Source organism: Aquila chrysaetos, chromosome 13, assembly GCF_900496995.4.
Source record: "Aquila chrysaetos chrysaetos chromosome 13, bAquChr1.4, whole genome shotgun sequence".
NCBI lineage: Eukaryota > Metazoa > Chordata > Aves > Accipitriformes > Accipitridae > Aquila > Aquila chrysaetos.
In genome coordinates this window covers 38,170,646-38,191,168 of record NC_044016.1, presented here as the reverse complement: position 1 = coordinate 38,191,168, position 20,523 = coordinate 38,170,646, and the positions used below count along the sequence as shown (strand labels likewise).

At 55.6% G+C, this 20,523-nt stretch overlaps 1 protein-coding gene across 9 annotated transcripts in view; it reads left to right on the top strand.

Moving 5' to 3' along the window:
- Positions 1–20,523, top strand: part of PEBP4 (phosphatidylethanolamine binding protein 4) — an 80,590-nt gene that overhangs the window by 19,217 nt on the left and 40,850 nt on the right. The gene's annotated exons all lie outside the window — the stretch shown is intronic.

Sequence of the window (20,523 nt, the reverse complement as noted above, 5' to 3'; positions counted from 1 at the left end):
GGATTTTCCCAGGATACTCTGGGTGCTGGCCACAGCCTGCGCTGTCCTGTGATGGATGCCGGCGTGGGTGTCGGGCACTCGGGGTTTAAGAGCCTTAGCTGGGGTGACAGTAGAGAAAAGGCTGAAAGCTCGGCCCTCCCCTCGTTTAAACTCCCTACCCATTTTATTTTCGAGGAGGCCCTTAGGAAGTGCTGCCCCCACAAAATGCGAAGCCGGAGCTGGATGCCAAAGCTGGTCCGGGGTTTCAAAGTCAGATTCAACACCGCGGTCGATGGCAGATCAATGAGCCCTGAGGTGAGGTGTCACACTTATTGCATCTCCTGCCATCCCCAGGACCTGCCTTGATGTTTCAAAAGATATTAGCGGCGTTTTGGGTGGGCAGGGGGGTTTATAGCAGGAGGCAGGCACCTCCGGATGCTCCTGCCACTCGTGCCTTGAAAATTGAGTTTGTGGGGTCTGAAATCACGTTTAATCAGGGGTTGAGCTGGGCACAGCTCCCCTGCACCCTCCTCGGCATCTCTGTGTGATGCTGGCACCGACTCCACGGTGGGTTGGTACCCAGAGGGGAAAACATCCCTCCTGCCTCCCCGCCGCTGCTGCACCTCGTTCGCTGGATCGAGGAGCGAACTCTCCTGGAACAGGGATGCTGTGCAAAGCCGGGCACGCTCCTGCCCCGCAGCTCCGGCCTCAGACCTTGTTGGGGCTGGGAAAGACTCCGGGGCTGGATTTAGCAGCGGGTCGGGTGTATTTGGTGTGGGGGGGTCTCTCCTCCATCACCCTGCTCCTTGCAGAGGGGCCTGGGCGCAGCCGGGCTCTCGTGGGTCACGCTGGGATGTGTTGCTGAGCACGTGGATGAAAAAGCCGCGAAGGGTGCTGGTGGTTTTGATCCGGGAGGAGGGGGAGAGCCAGGAGGAAAGGAAAAAGACAGCATCTCCTGACCCCTCTCCAGCATCTGGGAGGGCTTGAGCCTGCTCTGGGCTCAATTTTGGCACCTGAGGTCATTGATGCCCTTCAGCTGATCAAGGTGCAGCCCTCGCCAGGTCCCTTTTCTGCAGGGAAACCCGCTCCATCCTGCTTCCCTGCTCCGGCTGCGCTTCCCGAGCATCACCTCCCGCTTGGGACAACGTGCCAGGGAGCTCAGCCTTGCCGCCGGGCTCTGAGCCGCAGCATCCAGAGAAACCATCCCTGGGAGCCTTCCTCCCCTGCAGCATCTTCCCCGGTGCCTCCCCGCCAGCACAGGCGCTTTTTCCGCAGCTGAGTAATTTTTCCCAATTTGGGGGTTCCTTCCTGCGCTGTAACAACCCCGAGCTCGCCTGCCTCTTTCCAGCTGCCAATCTGCGACAGAAATTTCCCCCTTTTTCCCGGCGGAGAGGAGGGGGACGAGGGATCTCGGTTATACAAGCTGGGGTTGGGGCGACTATTTTGGATCCCTCCTTCCTGCCTCCAAATTGCAGCTTCGAATGTGACAAGTTACAAAACACTTGAGTCATTTCTCTCCCTCTCGCGCGCTGCCTTTTCCCCCACAAGGAGAAGCTCGTTCGGGTTTGGGTTGTTTTATATGGAGGGAAAAAAAAAAAAAAAAAATAAATGGGGGGAAAAGGCGGCTCCCTGCCTTCCCCCCCACCCCGGGCGGCTGCGTGCAGCCCACACGCAGGGTAACTCTGAGCACTGTTTATGTAAGCTGCTCATGTTCTGCTGAGCTGCAGCGAGAGCTGTTGTCAATTCAGAGGAAAACCCACGTCTGCCCACGTAGGATCTCCCGAGCAGGGTTGTGTAACGGGGAACCAGGCAGCCGCGCTGTGCCGGGGGGCTGCCGCGCGATGCCGGGGTAGGAGGGGGGCTCAGGAGATCCTGCTTGGGGGATATCTTGGCTATCTGGGGGCAAAGGAGCGGAAAAAGTCCGTAGTGCTGGGAAAAAAAAAAGTCCATCTGCTTGGATGTGCCGCGGGGAGAGGAGGCAGCTCGGGTACCCGCTGCCGCATCTCCCGAGGGGTTTGGGGATGCTCGGGAGGTCCTGTCCCGGGCTGGCCCCGCGGGTCGGCACGCGTGCGTCCGGGCGCGCACAGCGTGTTTGAAACTAATCGAGTCGTCGGGTGACTTCCAGCATCTCTCTTGCTTGGGGTCTTGGAAGCCAAGGGACTTTTCCGGTAGGTGAGATTCGGTGCCGGACTTGAGGAAAATATTTGCGATGTCTTCGGAGCCCCTCGATGGAGCGAGCGGCTTGATCCTGAGCTCGCGGGACCGGCGCGCTGCCCTCTCCGGCAGGCGACCAAGCCCCTATTTGCCACCGTCACCAGTGGTTTTGCACCGATGGCCTTAATATCGGGGGGGGGGGTTGCATCCATCGCTACAAAAAGGCTCCGCTATGCCCCTGTATGGGGAGGGGGCCGTGCATTATCATTTCAATGGTTCTTTACATAAATACGGAAGAAGAAGAAAAGCTGGTGGCTTGTGTTGCTCCCAGCCTCTGCGAAACACTATCTCGGTTATCGGATTTGAGTTCTTTGCAGCGTTACATTTTTATACATATTTATTCATGCAGAACAGAGGCGCCGAGCGAGTCGCCCTGCCACGGGGCTGCTGGGTGCACTGCTATACATAAGAATGCACCTTCATTTACATCCTCACTACTTCCCCACAATTGAACTATGTGGGTTATTTTTATTCCTCGTGTATTTTTTTTTTTTAAAGGTGGGGGAAGTGTAAGAGAAAAAAAAACCCACCTCTAAATTCACTTTTTTTCCTTCTATTAAAATTTCCCCTCCTGAATTTTTATAAGCCATAGAAATGAGGTACATGAGTGAGTTCCACTGGAGGGGAGAGATGAGGCCCGGGGATGAGGGGGAGGAATGCGTTTTGGGGCAAAGAGTAAGTTTATAACTATTTTTCTCTTAACCGGAGCACTTAGCTGCACTGCAAGCCATTCATCTTCTGATTTAATAACTCATTCTCCTTGCACGGAGACGGGGTATTATATTCCTGGATATTGCTTTTCTAGGTATCAAGTATCAAAGACGAATCCACATTTTCTAATAAAATACATTTTCATTGTAATTGAAATAATAATTTTCTGCTCCTTGCTTTTCCCTTTATTTTGAGTACTAGAGCTCTCTTTCCCCCAAGTCCCTCTTTCTGGCCTGACATTTATTTATTTCCCTTCCCAAGTGACGCTTTTGGCGCTGGCAATACAAACTCCTCCGTTTTCCCCCGTCCTGGGGGGTGCTCGTGCGATAGGAGAAGTGCCGCTCTTTCCCTTGGGCTGCCTCTAATCAAATAATAACTCAGACATTATATTATAGGTAACATATTTTGCATCCAGGGGGTCTCCCCTGTTGCAGGGGCTGATGCACAGTCGGGGTACCAGGGGGTACCAGCCAGCTCAGGGGCTTTTTCTGGCCATTTCACCCTCGGTTGACACTTTATTAGCAGCAGCTCATCCCCTGGAGCAGGCGTTTCCCCGTGCAGCAGCTTGTGCCCGAAGTCCCTTCTCCCTCTGGGGTGTGATGAGTTTGCGGGGCCTCGAGGAAGGGCCAGGGCAGGCAGGTCCCGGTGAGGCGGGTGTATTCGTGGTCGTGGAGGGTTTTCTGGGAGCAGAGGGAGCTCTTGGCTCACGGCTCTGCCGCTTCCCGCGCCGCTTCGCTGGGGTTAATATCCTTAAACAAAACTTCTCCCTTTCATGTTCTCCTCGCCTGACTGTCTCTTAACTAATCATTTGATCTCAGCATCTCCGCGAGAAGGTTCAGAGCCTGATCAGAAATTAATGGGAAGGAGGAATTAAGCAGCGGATCAAAGTGGCCGCGTCGCGGGCTGCGGTTCGGGGCTGAAAGCAGGGGTGGCCAGCGGGGTGACGGGTGTCGTGATGGCGGGGGGGGGACACAGGGGATGCTCGGGGACGGCAGCTCTTCGTGCTCTCGGTCCGGCACAGCCCCGGTGCTGCTGCAAGAAAGCAGCGAGCTGCAACCCCCGTGCAAAGGGTCTTTGCACCGCTGCAAGCGGCCGTCACCCTTGCGCCAGGCCTGGTGTCGGTGCATCGAGGGGCTCGTAGCCGTCTCCGGAGTTTTTCTCCCGTTTCAGGATGCTGCAGGCAGCCGCGCTCCCCGCAGCGCCGGAGCCCACGTACGTGTGACAGGAATTCCCTCATTAAACAAATATTTGGCGAGTGGGAGGAGGAGGAGAAGCGGCAACGCTGCCGAGCCCCCCGCGATGCTGCAGCCCCCCGCGACGCTACCCGGCCCCTTCCCAGGCACACGGCAGCGGGGAGGGAGGGCGATGCCAGAGCAAAATGAACCTGGGGCTGGGGGGCACGGCATCACACCCACCAGGTTTGCAAAAGCAGAGCTTTTCTCTGCTAAAACTCTTGTAATTCTTACTACGCTGCACGGACCCGGCTGCTTTTTTTGGGGCGATGAGCCAGGGGTGGCAGCGGGGGGACACACGCCGGCCCCGTGGGTCGGGATTCTGTTGCTGCTTGGGGTTTTGCCTCTGGTTTTCTCTGCAGCTGCTGGGCTTTGTCCCGTCCCTCTTGGAACCGCTGCTCCCGGGAGATCTCCCTTTTCACGGGGGTAGGTCGCACGCAGTCGATGGATTTGCCAGATTTCCTCCAGCTGGAGTGAAAAGCCTGGGAATTTGAGTGGAAAGCTGGCCGTGAGGAAGAAGAAGGACTCTTGGCATTTGGGGGAGCAGATCAACTTGGCCGGTGTCGCTGGCTGCTCCTGGCCACCTCTGGGCTGATGCTGTGAGTTCAGCCTCTCCCAGGCCATCTGTGAGATGAGCCAGCCCGGGCTCAGCTGCTGACAGAGCGGGACACCGGAGCCGACCCGAGCGCCGGGAGCCGCAGCCCTGCCGACCTGGCACCTTTCCCCACTGAAAAGGGAAGGCAGGCTTGGAAAATAGTGCTTTTGCCACCTTTTGGTCCTCTCTTGCTGGAATGTCATTGCAGGTGCCACTCGCTGCTGTTTGGTGGCAGGGACCTGCCGGGGCCGAAGGGGAGATGCTCCTGGAGTGCATCATGTGCAGAGCTGCTCCATCCCCTGAAATGACTGCAGCCTTCACGTACTTGGTTTTCCCAGCAAAGATCCAGTAATCGGGAGAGGGATAGCTACAGGCGGACGAGTGCGGGGGATTCCTGCGGGACCCCTGCCCAGGCGATGTGACCCACATCCCCCCCAGGCAGCCGGCAGCGGCTGCGCTCAGAGTTTGAGCCCCAAGGGACGCTGCCTTTCCCAGGAAAATGCTTTATCAAACCTCAACCTTGAGTCCTTTAATTATCGGCATCCAGGGTATAAATTGCACAAGCACTTGAGGACTGTTCTCAGCGAGGGCCTGAGGCCACGAGGCAGGGCTGCGGCCGAGGTGCTGGGCAAATGGCTCCTGCCTCCGTCGTACCCCTCTCCTTTGCACACCCAGCTGCATTTCAGCACACACACACACACACACACTGGTATGTAAAAAAAAGTTCCTCCAGGAGGGAAACATGCAATTAAAATACCACTACGACACACACACACAAAAAAACACCCCCAAAACCTGTGGCAGTCTCCAAACAGTGAATTAAATAAGGATGAAAGGCAAATGCTAGCTCTGGCAAAACCCTAGGAAAGGAGCCATCAGCTATCCGCATCGTCCTGGGATTTCAAACCACGCCAATGAAATTTGGCCGCTTCATTTCATTCACTGTCAATCAGCGTCGCTGCTACTGATGCTTCCTCCTCTTTTTATATCCCCCGTTTCTTTTGGCGATGCCCAGAGCTCAGTTGTATCCCAGCCAGGCAGCCCTCATCACCAAGCGATTAAATCATCATAAAAAAAAAAAAAAAGGAGAGACGTCGCTTCTCAGACATAATAGTAAAAAGGGGGCGGTGGGGGGGACGACGGCTCCGGGTCTATTTCTGCTCTGATATGTCCTGGCGCCGACGGCGTGCGTTCCCCAGCCACCGCGCAATGCTGAGCCGTGCCGGCGGTTCACCTGCTGCAGATGGCAAAATGTGATGTGCAGAGAGACCTCTCGCACCGCGCTGGGTTTCCGTGAGATCCCAAAGCCCCCCCCCAGCCCTGGGGGACCGGTCCTGCTGCGGTGCCGGACCCTGCCCTGCCGCAGCCTCACCGGTCTCCCGTGAGCTTTGTCCCTGCGTGGAGCAATTGGGATGTCGGCGAACGTGGCTTGTCGCGCCCGGTCCCCAAGCATCCCGGCCCCTGAGCATCCTGACCCCCAAACATCCCAGGCTCCGAGCATCCCTGCCCCTGAGCATCCCTGCCCCGTGCCTTTTGCGAGGGCAGCTGCCTCCCAGCCTCTAAAATCTAGTGCTTTAATAACGGAGCCCTCGGGTTGTAAAGAGACCCCGGAGAGGAGGGGGGAAAAAATGGCGCGATTGGGGGTTATCGGTTCGCAGAGTGTTTCCTGCCCTGGATTTGGCCGTTCCCAGAATAAAACTGAGGGATGAGGGTAGGGCTGCCTTCGTGAAAACGTGCCTAGTGGCCCATCCCTGGGGACCACACACCAGTGGGCTGTGACCGTCCCAACCCCGCCGCGGCCGAGGGTCCCTGAACCCCCTTTTTCGTGCAGACGTTTGCAGCAACGACGCGGCCCTGGTTTTGCACCGAGCCTCGGCACGTGCTGCGCTGCTGCGGGCACCGCTCTCTGCTGGAGGTTTCGTCAAAGTCCTACGCTGTTGGAAATACCCAACAGGTTGCTTTTATTTATTTTAAGGGTTTTGCGTTTAAACGCGGCGCTCTAGGAAATCCCGCCCGTCTCTTGACATCCCTGGGGCTGCTGCTCCTGCCGCCTCGGTGCAAGCGGACACAACACCCGGCTCTGCCCCCGGGAGCAATCCGGGCAGCAAAGTTGGGCTCAGATCCCAGCTTTTCCCACATGGAAAAAAAAAAAAAAAAAGACCTCAGGGTGTGAATGCAAAACCTACCATCCCAGGGGACTGTCCCCGAGCGGCTGCACAGCCAGGGTGGGGGGTAATGGGTCTGGGGGGGGGGTTGTTTGTCTGGGAAATAGCATTAAAAATAAGTTGTGTAGCGCTCGCGCAGCCGCCGAGCGGGGCAGCAAAGGGCTGGGCCAGCGACTGCTTTTTAATTTCAGAAATGTCACTGAGTCACGAATGACTCATAATTATAATGGGAGACATTTCCAACCCGGTGCATGACTCGGAGACGTCTTCCAGGGATATTAGAGCTGTTTGTAAAAGCCAGGCCTTGCCCCGGCGCTCTCCCCCGCTCCCCGGCTGTTTGGTGTGTCGTCCCCCCCCCCTTACCAAGGTGACAGCCCATCTCACGGCGGCGGCGGGGATGCGATCGCCCCGCCGGGTTGAGGATGCTCATCCGTGTCCGGCGGGAGCAGGGGGACGCATTAACGCTCCCCATCAGGTGGCAGGTGTCTATTAAAGTGACTCCCATCACCGCTGCGTCTGGCCTGCCCTTGACTCTGGGCTGCCCCGGCAGACAGCTCCGTGTCGGTGGTTTAACCTCAGCGCCGGGGCGGCCGTGGCTCCCGGGGGGATCGGCAGGCAGAGGGGTGGTGGCATGTCCCCCCAAGCCCCGGGGCTGCGCTCCCTCCTGCCGCTCTGCCTCTTGGGGACAAGCGGTTCATCCCCTTTCCCATCGTTTTGGGTGCAAAAGTGCCTTTACAGATTTTTTGCAGAACAGCGGCGTGGCTGCCTGCGATGGGCAGCGGGCGGCACGGCAGGGGGGAGTGTTTCTGTATCTGAGCATCATCTGGGTTATTGCTCTGCCACTGTTTCCTCCTCTTCCCAACCAGGGAAATTGTCCTTCCCGTTCCTGGTGCACCGGGAAGGGGATAGGTCTGGTCGGGTCCCCGGGCAGCGCATCCTCGAGTGCTGGCCAGTGGGTGCTGCGGTGGGCACCCAGAGGTGATGCTCCCCCTCGGAGATGCTTCAGCACCCGGCTCTTCCCACGGCTTACCTTAGCAGACAGCCCAGTGCTATGCCTCCAGACCCAATTAATTAAGCAGGATTGGTACGAACTAAATTAGGGAGGCGTTTGATCCAGTCGGACCAGTTCTGAGCTCCCAGGGTGACTGGTGCGGGTCTGTGCCAGCATCGTCCCCGGTGTGATGCCCGGGAGCTGGGCTCAGGGAGCCGTGCGGTTCCCTCCTTGCTGGAAATACTTTCTCACCAAATAGCATTAAATATTCCTGAGCTGTGAACATCTTGGACTGATTTTATTTTCCATAAATAAACTTGTTGGGAGATATTTGGAGATGGGCCTAAGCTGCAGAGCTTGGACTGGGTCCCAAATCTCGCTGCTGTTTGGGCTCGAGGGGTTGGTTCAGGATTGTTTCGAGCTTTATTTCAGTTTTAAGGGTTTGAGACTAAATAGCTGCCCTCAAACGGGACTCTCTCAGTGCTTCCCCAAGCTCCCCGGTCCTCTCAAGGGCTGCTGATGGGTGGAGAAGGGCTAACAGGCATCCCCTCACCCCGGGCATGGGCTATAGGGTTATATCTATATATATAGAGAGAGATATACATATCTATGCTATAGGGGCTGAGGTTTTCAGAAGCGGCCGCTACCGCCGGGTGTTTCCAGCGTGGCCGGCTGGACGCTGTACGTGTCTTCAAGAGGTGCCAAGCCCCCGTCGCTTGGGCTGGGACCGCGGATGCTCGACGTTTTAGGCAGCCGCCTGCACCGGCGCCGTGCGTTTGCAGGGTGCAAACCCCTCGTCGTCGCACGTGCGAGGTGCCCCTCGTCCAAGCGCTCCGAGGCGACGACGTCTCCGGTCTGTCACAGCTTCTCGCTGGAAGTGGGTTGCTTTCCAGATCGGGCAAAGGAAGGGGGAAAAAAAAAAAAAAAATCAATTCTGTTTGTTTATTTTTAAATGGGGAAATTAAGTAGGAGAGCTGTAAGGATGTGTTTGCAAACCTGTTCCCTACGCGGCGCATCCTGGGGAGGCCAGATCCGTGGGGCGAGGAGGTGAGGGTTTAATTCCCTTCCCTTACTGGAGGGGCCGAGCGCTTTCTGCGTGTCTAACATGTGCCTGATTAATTATGACAAGTACAGGATTGCTCTTTTGGTGAGCGCACATGCTCCCCGAACCCCTCGCGGTCCCTCACCCTCGGCTTCCCTTCTTTTCACTCAATTTTCAGGTTTATGCCGAGCGCAGCCATGGGAAGAGGAGTCTAATCTGACCCGTAAACTCTGTCACATCCTCATTAATTTGGCCATGTCTCCCCTGGTAGCCTAAGGGAACCGTCACTTTTTTAACGAGGCTCCGAGGAGGCCGTCACAGCGACAGCTTCATTTTGACAGCTGCGATGGGAAAGGTGCAGCGTCAGGTTTTGCGGCGGCTGACGGGGCTCCCTGGGCCGTTGCCGGCTGGTCCGTGTGCAGGATTCGGCCCTCGCCGTGCAAGATTTTGCAGCTCCCTGCAGGGCGTTGCATTTTGGCTTCGTTTCACCCAGGGATGTGGCCACTTCTCCCAAATTTGCTGGTGGTTTAAAGCTGAGCCAGGCACGGAGCTGGAGCGAGGGGATGCTGCTGGTCTTCTGTCGATGCTGCAGGGTCGGTGCCGGCGTCCCAGCATGGGGCACGTCCGAGCCCTTGGGAGAGCTCCGGGATTTGGCACCGCGGCTCAAGATGAGCTGCCCTGGCCAATACTGGGTAACTCTGCTTTTTTCCCCCCATTATTCTTAAATTTAAACATTTTGTAATGAAATCCCATGGGAGGGTCCCCTTCCCAAGCAATGTTCCCTGCCGGGGGGACAGAGGCCGCATCCATAAGTGGTTTTGTGTTCGGGGCGAGGATCCGTTGCTGTTTTGTGCAAGGGCAGCGGCTGATCCGGAGGGATCTTGCTCCATCCCGGGAGCTCTGCTAGCCTATTCTAATGCAAATGCGCATTAGCTGATAATCTGAATGTTGAGTGGATTATTTCACCCCCAGATGAGCTGCTGTAAGGCAAATTTTTTTGCTTTCAGTATATTGAACCAAAAAAAACCCAACCCACCACAAAGAGACCCACCTTGGAATTATGTTTTATCGCCAGAAATCTGTGCAGGAAGCGCACTTCTCGCTTTCCCTTGCACGCCCTAAAATAAATGAAGAAATACGACCTAACGACACCCTCTAACAGCTTTATCGCATATGCACGATAATTGCATCAGCAAACATTTGTATTGCAATTAAAGCGAAGAGGCAATAAACCATGAGAAATCAATTAAAAGAGGATCCCAGCTGCGGGAGCAGCATCCCATCCTCCCGCCTGTCCTGCTAAGATGCAATAAGACCCAACTATCCTGCTTCATCCTATCCCCCCCAAAAACACAGCAGGGCTCGATCCTCGCCCCTCCAAAGTGGGGCTGAGCAGGGTGTTGCTTCTTCTTTCCCCAAATTTCCTGAAGGCTGGAGCGTCGCTGCCGGTTTTGCATCATCACGCCGGAGCATCGCTGCCCAGCGGCGGCGTGTCATCGCTGGCCGGTGTCGAAGCCGGTAGGTTTTGGAAGTTGAGGGCTTGCTCTGGGTGCTGGCGGGACAGGGAGCAGAGGCAGCACCCCTGCACCCCCACGACGGTGGGATTTGGGTTTGTTTTCGGGACTGGGACCGACAGCAGGTTGGGCCACGTTCAGGTGTCGGTAGGTTGCTTAAGCCCACCAGGCTCAGCTCCGGGCTCAGCTCCTGCCAGGGCACAAATGGAAACGTGCAGGAACTGTGCATTATTTAAAGCAGGATTCAGCCTTTTTGGGGTATAAGCAAGCAAGGGAGCTCCTGCTGCGGGAATCCAGCCCCGTGCAAACGCTGCTGCCGACAGCCGAGGCTTCGCTTAGTGCTGCTGCCGCCGCCGCGGGCTCCTCCGGCCCCTCGGCATCTGCCCCCCGCACCTTCCCCGAGAGCCTCTCTCACCCCAGGACCAGCTTTTTCCTTGGTCCATCACCCCAAATAACAGAGGTTTGGCTGCAAGGTGCCAACCCCTGCCGAGCCCCCGCTCCAGCCAGCACGCGAAGGGCACTTTGCCCACGGAGATGCATTTCTCCTCGGTGCGCTGCGCGTTTTGAAAAAAAAGAAGATAGACCCACCAAAACAAACTCTTCCCTTGCACGTGTGGCTCCTTCCCCCGGGAGAGACTGAAAGAGAGACTGAACCGCACGTGACAGATGTTAATCGCATCATTTAATGCACTCCTGGAAGGCACTTGGATACAGGGCTGGGTAGGAACCCGTACGGAGGAGAATAGACTATTGTCTCTTGTTTCCGCCAGCACCCACGGAGGAATAGACAACCCCGCGATACACAATTCACCCGGGGTTTTATATGAAGGTGCAAATTGCAGCTCTTAAATTGGGGAGTTTTCTAATATATGCACGGTGAATGTGCCCATTTCAATATAAATAAATTCAAAAAAAGCAATAAAAAACATTTTTGTTTTGTCCGCAGCTCCCCAAAGGGCTGCTTGGTCTCGGGGGGGGGGGAATACAGGAGAGGGGAAAATAGTGATGGAGGGATCACGTCTGATTCACACCCGAGCACCCCTGTATCAAACACCTTCTGCGCGGCCTGGGAAATAATGAAAAACCATCAAATATTCGCTGTAGGTTGGAGAAGGGCTATTTGCCGCACGGGGCTGCCGGCGGCAGGGAATTGCGTTTCCGAGGCAGAAGCAGCATCCCGGCTCCCTGATTGAATTCCCCCTCGGTGACCCGGGAACGTAATTGCAGCGAAGGGGAGCCGGGGCAGATCGCACCCACCGTGGAAATCAGCATCTCCATCCATCACCCAACCTGGGAAGAAATTGAGGCAAGATGACTAAAGGTCCATAAAAGTAGCAAACTTATTGACTAATAGATTTCTTAGTCATGAAGTCCCCGTGCTCCATATGTACCGAAATCAAAGCAATTACGGATTTAAATGAAGCTGGAATCTGTGGTGCAGAAAATGCTTGTTTTAGCGTAAGATTGGCCAGAGGTGAATGACCTGTAAAACCCCTGGTAATGAAAGCTCTTCACAGCTTGCAGTGTTTCACTGGATGGTAATTGCTGCAGTCTGTGATATGGATCTGGCTGTGTTAATGATGCACTGTTCCTTTTCATAGGACTCATTTAAGCTTCCCATTTTTCAGGGATTTCAAAGCAACAAGGCATCGTGGAAATTAACACATTAACGTGGACGTTTTCTCACTTCGAGTATTTAAAATATTATTTAAAGCTTTCGACCGGTATCGATTAACAAAGTGATGGGGGCCAGGAGCCTTGGGAGAGGGTGGCTGGTGTGTCTGTGTGCTGGAGACAAATGGGAGTTCAACACGGGTGTTCATCGCTCCCGGTTGGGCTACGTTGATACGATTTGTATTTTATTTAGCATGACAAGATGGATATATTAGAACAAAACATACATTAGGAAAAAAAAAAAAAAAAGATATTTTGGATGGGAATAAAAATCCTATTAACTTCCAAATGAAAACCACATCCAAGGGAGACAGTTGGCTTCTCCTCTTAGTTTATTATTAAATATTTTACTAGGGAGGGAAGTTCTGAGCTGAGCATCTTTTCCCTCCTGTTCCTGGCAAGAGCAGTTTGTGTAGCGGGGAGGGTTATTTCTCGGTCGTTTGGCCAAAGCAGATTTTGGCCGTAGATCAAGAGGTGGTGATGGTGCATCGGGGTGGGGAAAAGGCCCCCACTGCACTTTTGGATACTTGTGCCTTGGGAGCAGCAAATTCAAAGCGCTGGGGGTGAATCGTGGCAGGGAAATGGATGCGGTGGGTGGGCTGGCGTTTCATCCCCGGGGATGGAGACGGGCAGAGCAGCTCCCGCCACTCCTGAAATGCTTTTATTTTTCCCCAAATAGGGAGGAGAGCTCATCTTCCCTCCCAGCCCTTGCAATCTCTACAGCCGAGGCACCAGCTCGGCTCCCAAGGGGCTCCGGGATTAATTTCTTTCGGTGACCCTGGGGGCCGCTGCAGCCTGACCCCAATGCCGGAGGGGAGGCGAGGTCGGAGCGAAGGAGCAGAGGGGACAGGCGGCAAATGATAAGAACCTTGGGGCACTTAAGAGTTTGAACAATACGGAAATGGCATTTCCAGTTAACTTAATCATTGCGCCGGCTCCGGCTGAATATAAGCGCCGAGATTCAATTACCGTCCCCCCCACGAGCACGGTCCCCGGGGAGCGGCGTGTCACCGTCCCCCCGCAGCCGCCGGCTGCCATCGCCGCCGTCCCACGCTGCCGCCCCCCCCGGGACCCCCCCGTCCCCCCGCACGGCCTCGGGGGTGGCCGTGGGTCCCTGCGGGCATGCCGGCGAACGGGGTCGTGGCTGGCAGCGAGGGGTCGAGGCATATTCGGGAATGATAAAGAAGGAGGCTGCAGAGCGCCGGGCGCTTGTGGGAGCGGGAATTTATTCTGCCGTTATCCCTGTAAGGTATCAGGCCAGCGATTTCTCCTTTGGTGCTGGGGAAACGGAGGCAGCGGTGTGATTTGGTGGCCGTGGAGGGTGCGTTGCACCTGCTCAGCACCATCCTGCACCTCGCCCTCCGCATAGGGGTGAGCATCATCCAAAACAAAGCGAGAGCGGGGCATGGGGCAGAGGCAGGCAGGTCCCCGCGCCTGGGGCCGTGCCAGCCCTACCCACGTCTGGACAGTTTTTAAGGCTGATCCTGGCGGAGAAGGGGATGGGAGAGGTGATGGCGAGGAGTTCGGGAGGCACCACTCGTCCCCACGTGCCACGGGGGGTGATGAGCCCCAATGCGTCCTTGCAAAGACCGTGGGGACGTCTGCTGTGACAATGGCCACCTTGCTGAAGAAGGGTAATTATCAGGTCAGCTGGCTTTCCTACAGCCGGGGTCTGACCTTGTCCCCAAATCCTCCTGCCTCTTACCCCTTTCTCCATGGCCGGTTTGGTGGTGGGTCACGTGCCGGGTGTTTGGCATCATCCGCAGCCCTGAGCCCTGGCACAGAGGTGAGATTGTACTAGTGGGATAATCCACTTTTGCTGAAGCTCCCCATGAAACTGTTCTTTATTTTTATAGAGAAAAAGCTAATCCAGAAAATAAGAAAACACTCATTATTTAATTTTCCCCAGTATTTTTGTGTGCTCATGGGATTTTAATAATATTAATTATTATTTAATTTGCGCTTTGGCAATTTGTTTGTGCTGAGCTATTATTTTATTGGAAAGACAGCAATGCTCAGTCCGCTTTTGCATCACCGTCCATCCTGCCGGCCTCCAGCCCTTCCTCCCGGGCAGCCATCCATCTCCCCATCCCACCCCATCCAAAGAAGCCTGGCCTCTCCTCGTTGTCGTCCTCCTCCTTTATTTTATTTTCTTTTTAATCTCTGGCTGCTAGACCCTAAAGATCAATCTGTTGCATGTGTCGCCGGGTGTTATTTGCCTGTATGGGTGAGAACAGCCAAGCAAAGGGCTGCCAGGATCATCAGCTCGGAGTCACAAAGCGGAGGAGCTGGTCTTTCCCGGGTGTCCCTGGTGCAGGAGCATCCCTGCGCCCCATCCCCATCCCAGCATCCCTCCATCCCCCTCCATCCCCGCAAGCTGCAGCCCCACTTCCCCAGATAATGAGAGCGAGTTTAAAAAACTTAAAGCCTCTTCCTGCGCGCTGGTGACTGACACAAATGGAGTTCATATTTAATCATCTGTTAACTCGTTGTCTATTATAGCTCTTTAATAGCACCATAGATATTCTTAATGAAGCATGATTTAAGGTATTTACAGCTCTAGGACCGACAGACATCACTCACAGTGTGCAGGTAATGAGGCGTAAAACAGCTCTGGAAACCGTAAAAATGGGAGAGAGAGAGCGAGGAGGGAGAGAAAGCAGGCGAGGAGTTAGGAGCTGAATTGTTCCAGGGTTTGTTTTAAAATGTTTAGGCATTTAAAGTCATTTCAGCTTTCCCGAGGTGTCTGGTAGCACAGGGTTCAGCAATTCCCAGCGCTGGTAACCCCTGCCTTGCCGGGGAGGGCTCCGGCCCCACGATGCTCCCGGGCCCCGGGCAGGGGCTGCGGCAGCTCCTTCCCTTGCGGGGATGGGAGAGAGGGGGCAAAAAAGCCCTTTGAGGGTCCCCAAGGGCCATGCGGGTGCCTCAGCGGGGGCACGGCGATGGCCCAGAGCAAAGTCTGGATTTTTTTTGGTGCATTTGCCCCCGCTGGTGCTGTTTGCTTTGTCCACTCGGTGACACGGCCACCGTGACCCCTTTGCTTATGGTGGGGAAACGATGGCCCTTTCTTTTGCTCGTTTGCAAATGTCACCCTGTGCAATCCTTTTTTTTTTTTCCTCAGGAAAAAAAAAAAAGAAAAAAAAAAAAGAAAATAACCCACCCAAACCCAAGCCAAGATTCGGAAAATAATTTGTGACGGAGGTGCCATTTTGCATCAAAATATTTTGTAGAAAATGTCAAATGTCACCAATCCATGTGTCCCCCCGCATGATAGTAATTGGGCTGGAAGGCTGCGCTCTGCCATCGTGGCCGCTCGCCGCCGCCTCCTCCTCCTCCTCCTCCTCGCAGACCGCTCGGAAAATGTGTCGCTTCCCCCGAGTTCATCCCCGGCTCCCTGCCTGCGGAGCGGGCAACGCTGCCGGCCTCGGCGTCCCCAGCTCAGGGACGAGCACACGATGCTCGTTAGCTCGACCCCGAAGCCGTGCCACCCAAACAGCAATAAATAACTACTGGGAAAGCGGAGGGGACGGAGCGACAGCTCGGCAGCGTGGGTTGGGGGGGTTCTTGGGGTGTTAATTCCCTTTTTGCTGGTGTTTTCTGGGTTTCTCTTCTGGCTGGAAGATGCCGCCCCATTCCCCTGATGTTCGGTGTATCTGGCAGTCAGCTTGCAGGCGATGATGATGGTGATGATGGACCTCAGTTTTGCGGAGCGTGATCTGCAATGGGGTCTCTGAGCGAGGAAGCACAGCCTGTTGCTCTTCTCCCCCCCAAAAAAGTGATCCGGAGGCGCAGCCTCCTCCACAGCCACCTCTTGCAAACGTGTATTTACAGCAGGATGAACCCCTTGGAAGGTTTATCCCACTTTCTGCTTGGTTACGTTAAGTGTGTAACACACCCAGCGCAGTTTTATTGTGAGGAGCCGGTTTATTCTGCTACGGGGGGAAAACAAACTGTTCTCCTTTTGTAGCAGATAAATGGTCCCTTATCGCATCCCAAGACCTTAACCTGGGAACAGACCTTTAACGGGCTCGCTTTAACGATCCTGGATTAATCAATTCTTATTAGAACATTAGGCTGCATAAATATTTGGCCGGCTTTGCTGCGGCGAGCCCCGGGGGAGAGCGAAGGGATGGGGAGAGTTGCAGAGTGTTAGAAAGTCAATGAAGTTCCCTTCGGCAGCGCGGGGCCGGGGGGGGGCACAGACCTGCGGCTTGGGGAGTTGGGTCAAGTGTTCTGACGGTGCCGCTTGTCCCCTTGGGCAAGTCCTGCGGAGTAGGGTTAATATTGCTGACCTATTTTTGCAAGGGGAGAAGAAGGTGGAAGTGGTGAGGTGCTGGTTTAAAATAAGACGGTAAAATCCTGCCACGCTCTGCAGCTCTTTCCCAAAGCCACAATAACGGACTCGGTTGCAAACAATTTTTTGCCTGCCTCACCCCCCCGTGCTGTTAACCGCCGAAGAAGGAGCTAGAATTTCTCTTTGGCGAAGCATCAGCAGCAGAATTGCTAACTATGTGCCTGTTATAGAAACTTTTTAGTACTGGGGACAAGCCAAGAAAAAAGCCCAGATTGACTCTCAGCTCTCAGCTGGTGCTCGCAGCGCTTCCACCTCGCAGGAGGAGCAGCACCGCTTTGACTCTTGCACCGGTGGGACGCAGGCTGGAGCCCTCGAGCCATTGCCTGGGAGAGTCGGGATGATGTTTCCCGGGATGCTGGGACACCCTGCCCACCTCCCTGCCCATCCAGGAACTCCTGCCCTGCTCTGGCAGGTCGCTTTGGGTATATTTAGATTTTCTGGTTTGCAGTTGCATAAACCGCGCTGGGGTGCAAGCTCCCGCCCGGGCGCTGGGTGCTCGGGATGCATCGCCACAACCCAGCTCTGCACTGGAGGGACTGGCCAGCCTCGATCTGCATCGTCTCGTGCCATCAATCACCCTGAAATCCTTTGCAGCGAGATAATATCGGCTATTGCAATGCTGAGCTTTAGCTCCTGGGGAGGCGGAGGGCCTTTTGGCTCAGATGCCGTCTTAATCTGTCAGTGCCGTGGTTTGCTTCTCAGCAGCTCCCTACCTTGGCAAATTCGTTAGCAGCTATAAAGGACGTGGGTGGCAATAGGTCAACTGGAAATCTCACCTATTTCCTCGCGTGGAGAGGGGCTGGGTGCTGCCGGCAACTTTTGCGGTGAGCAGCGTAACAGCCCTTGCTCCGGGCAAGTGCAAACTGAGGAGCAGCTCCGAGGGCTGGATGGGCTGGGAAAGATCCAGCTGGACTTTTCAAAATCAACCAAACCCGCTTATACCCTGTGCTGGGAAGCAGGCGCTGGGTTGAGGGCCTGGCTGGGGCTTTGCCCATCACTGTTCTTAGTTTTGGGTTTGAATTTCTAAGGCGAATGGGGCCGGCAAAGCTGGGCATCGTCCGGTTTCCCTTCACAATCAGGAGAAAGCGCATTTCGTGCCATTTTTCTCCGTGCCCTGCAGCAGGCACGGCCGGCAGGATGGGGCTTTTGCTCCGGCTCCATCCCCAGCCAAGCACGGGCATCCCCGGCAGGGCAGAACCCCGCGGCCGCCCCGGCGCCGCCGAAAATGCCGGGGCGCTGCATGTGTGCCGCTTCCATGTGCGCTGGTTTCCAAGGAAACCGCTCGCTCTACATGTGTGTCGCTTAACACCCTATTTGCTTTCATTTGGATAAGTCTTTAATTCCTGTGCAGCCCTAGCTCCGCGGGATCTATTGAGCTGTGTGTGTATCCTCAGCGCACAAATCCCTCTCCTGCCTGCCTGCCTGCCTCTTGAAAACTCCCTGCCTGCTCGGAGCAAGTTTCCTAAACCTGTGCCTAATTGGAGTAGCTGATGCTTTCTGCAGTAATAACTGGATATATCGCTGCTGCTTCCCTCTAGAAACAATTAGCAGGGAAAACACGACACGCAGCGCTGCTGTCATCTGCCACCAGCTCTGCTGCTTTGGCTCCGTTTCGGGTGTTGAAGCAGGGCAGGACGCCTGCACCCGGGGACGCGGGGTGTAAAGCCGGGGGGTAAAGCAACAGCTCTGACCCCTCGGGGAAGGCGGCAGCTCGTTGCAATGGTTAAATGCTAATTGCAAAGCGCCCCGGTGAGAGGAATGGCTGGGGAGCGGGGAAGGGTGACCCTCGGAAGGGTGACCCTCGGAAGGGTGACCTTTGCATGAGCCCAGCATTGTCCCCATTGGTGTGACGCTGGTGGGACGCACCGTCTCCCCACCGGGTCCCCCGCACCAGCGGCTCTTCTGTGCCCCGGGCTGAGCGGAAAAGGGGGACGAGGTGTTCGGGGGTGCTTTGGTACCCCAAATTTTCAGCTGCGGTACCCCAAAATGGCTTTTTTTTCCCCTCTCCCCCTTCCTCCAAAGGAAGACGCCGCCCGTTCTTCTGCACTGGAGGACTGGGGAATTTTCTGCTCTAAACCCACTTTCCTCCTCTCCAAAAATCCCCGGGGCTGGTTCATGCTTGTAAAGCTGAGCAGCTCCCGTGTCACTCGGGCTGGCTCCTGTCTGGAGCCCTGACAGCAGCTAATGCTGTTAGCCTGTGTCGAGGAGGGATTTCAGCATTAAACCCCCCCTCCCTAAAATCACCAGCGCTCCGGCTGCTCTGTTGCTTACAAGCAGAGCCAGCGAAAAACCACCTACCCCGCGTCTGGGGTACGTAGCGTCGCTCAGGGACGCCGGCCAGAGGGTTTGCCCGGCTTTCGGGGTGATTTTGGGGGGGTCGGCACAGCCCCGGGAGCCGTGCCCGGCTGCTGGCATGGGATGCGATGGCACCTAAGCACCGGGAGATTAACTCGGGTCGTGGAGGGCTTTGCTATCTTTAGGTGGAAGGTGAGGGATTGTGCCTCTTAGGGTGGCCTGCAGGTAATGAGAGAGAAAAATCCCTTGGTCCCAGCCCGGCTCGGGGCCGCTGACCCCGGCTCCCGTCCCCGCGGGGGTCTGGCCTCGCCGGCCCCCGGCCGCGTGCATCGCCACCTTTCTAGGCCACAATCTGTACCGAATTGCGAGCCTGCTGTTAACTTCGCTTGCACTCTATTCTCGTGTTTGCTGTTATTTTTTAACACTTTTTTTTCCCCTCCTTTTTTTTTTTTTTTTTTTTTTGCATAAAAGCACTATCCTCTCCCCAGAGCCTGCCTGTAGCGAAGGCATGGTCTGTACAACTGCAATTATTTCGAAGAACAGATGGAGTGAGGAGCAGAAAGTCTGTTAATAGTAATAGAAATGCTACATGTTAACCTGGACAGCACACGATGACAGTCCCATGACTACACGTTCTGTTCCCACCAGCTGGGCTCCCGAGCAGAGACGAGAGATTCAGAAACGCCGTGCTCAGCTCCGCACCCTCCCCAAAGTTAGAGCTCAAATTCCTTCACACTTCCAGCGCAGGGTTTTTGGGTTGTCGGGCTTCTTCTCCCCCCCTCTCTCCTCCTTCCCATTAAATGCCGATTTCAGCGCCGGCAAGGAATATTGCTGATTTTTTTCCGGGATGCTCGCAGCGATGCAGTCGGCTGCAGCTGTGAGCACCGCGGGGAGGGAGGTGACAGCTCTGCTCCGAGGTCCTGAGCTTCGGCCTCATGCAGTGGCACCATCACGGCCCCTTTTCCGCGCATGCATCTGTATTCTTGGCATAAAACCCCCGCAGCGATGCAAATGCCTTGAGCCAGGCTGGGATTAATGCACCAGGGCAGCAACGCCTTGCTGGCAGTTCTTCCAGGCGGGGCGGTTGCATGAGTTTGGGATTTTCTCTGCAACAGTTGCAAGCTGTTTGCTGAATGGGTCGAAATCCACGTTTTCTGGTTAAACTGGTTCTTGTCGTGGAGGTGGGGTCTGCAAGGGGGGGGGGCTGAGCGATGCAGGTCTCTGGTGGGCTGCAGAGGGAAGGGGCTACAGAGGATCTCTGGGTACGGCAATACCCCGGGGCTTGCTTGCCCTATTTGCCCCAACCAGGGGTTGGGAAATAGAGCAAAAAGGTTGTCTCAACCCCAACAATCTTGCTGTGAAAATCCCTGCCTGGTTTCACAAGCGACCGGGGGATTTAGCCACAGAGCTCCAGCTAATTTCGGTGGGAATTGCATGGCTAAATCCCCCAGCCGTTTATGAAACCTCAGCCCTCGGGCACGCTGGAGCCGTGCGTGGCACCGCTGGCGAGCTGACAGATGCACCTGGAGGTTTTATTAGGATATAGATCCCTTAATCTGGGTGCTTGCAGGATAATCTGGTGCCTGAGGTCCTGCCAAATCCCCCGAGATCAGCAGGTTTTCTATCCACAGCCTCCAGAGGTCACTTCAAACCCAGCTCCATCCTCAGGGGACCAAAAAATCCACGTTGTCTCATAGCGCCGGTGGCACCCTTGGGTGCTGGACACCCTCGGTGGGGACCTGGGGTGGGCTGGGGGG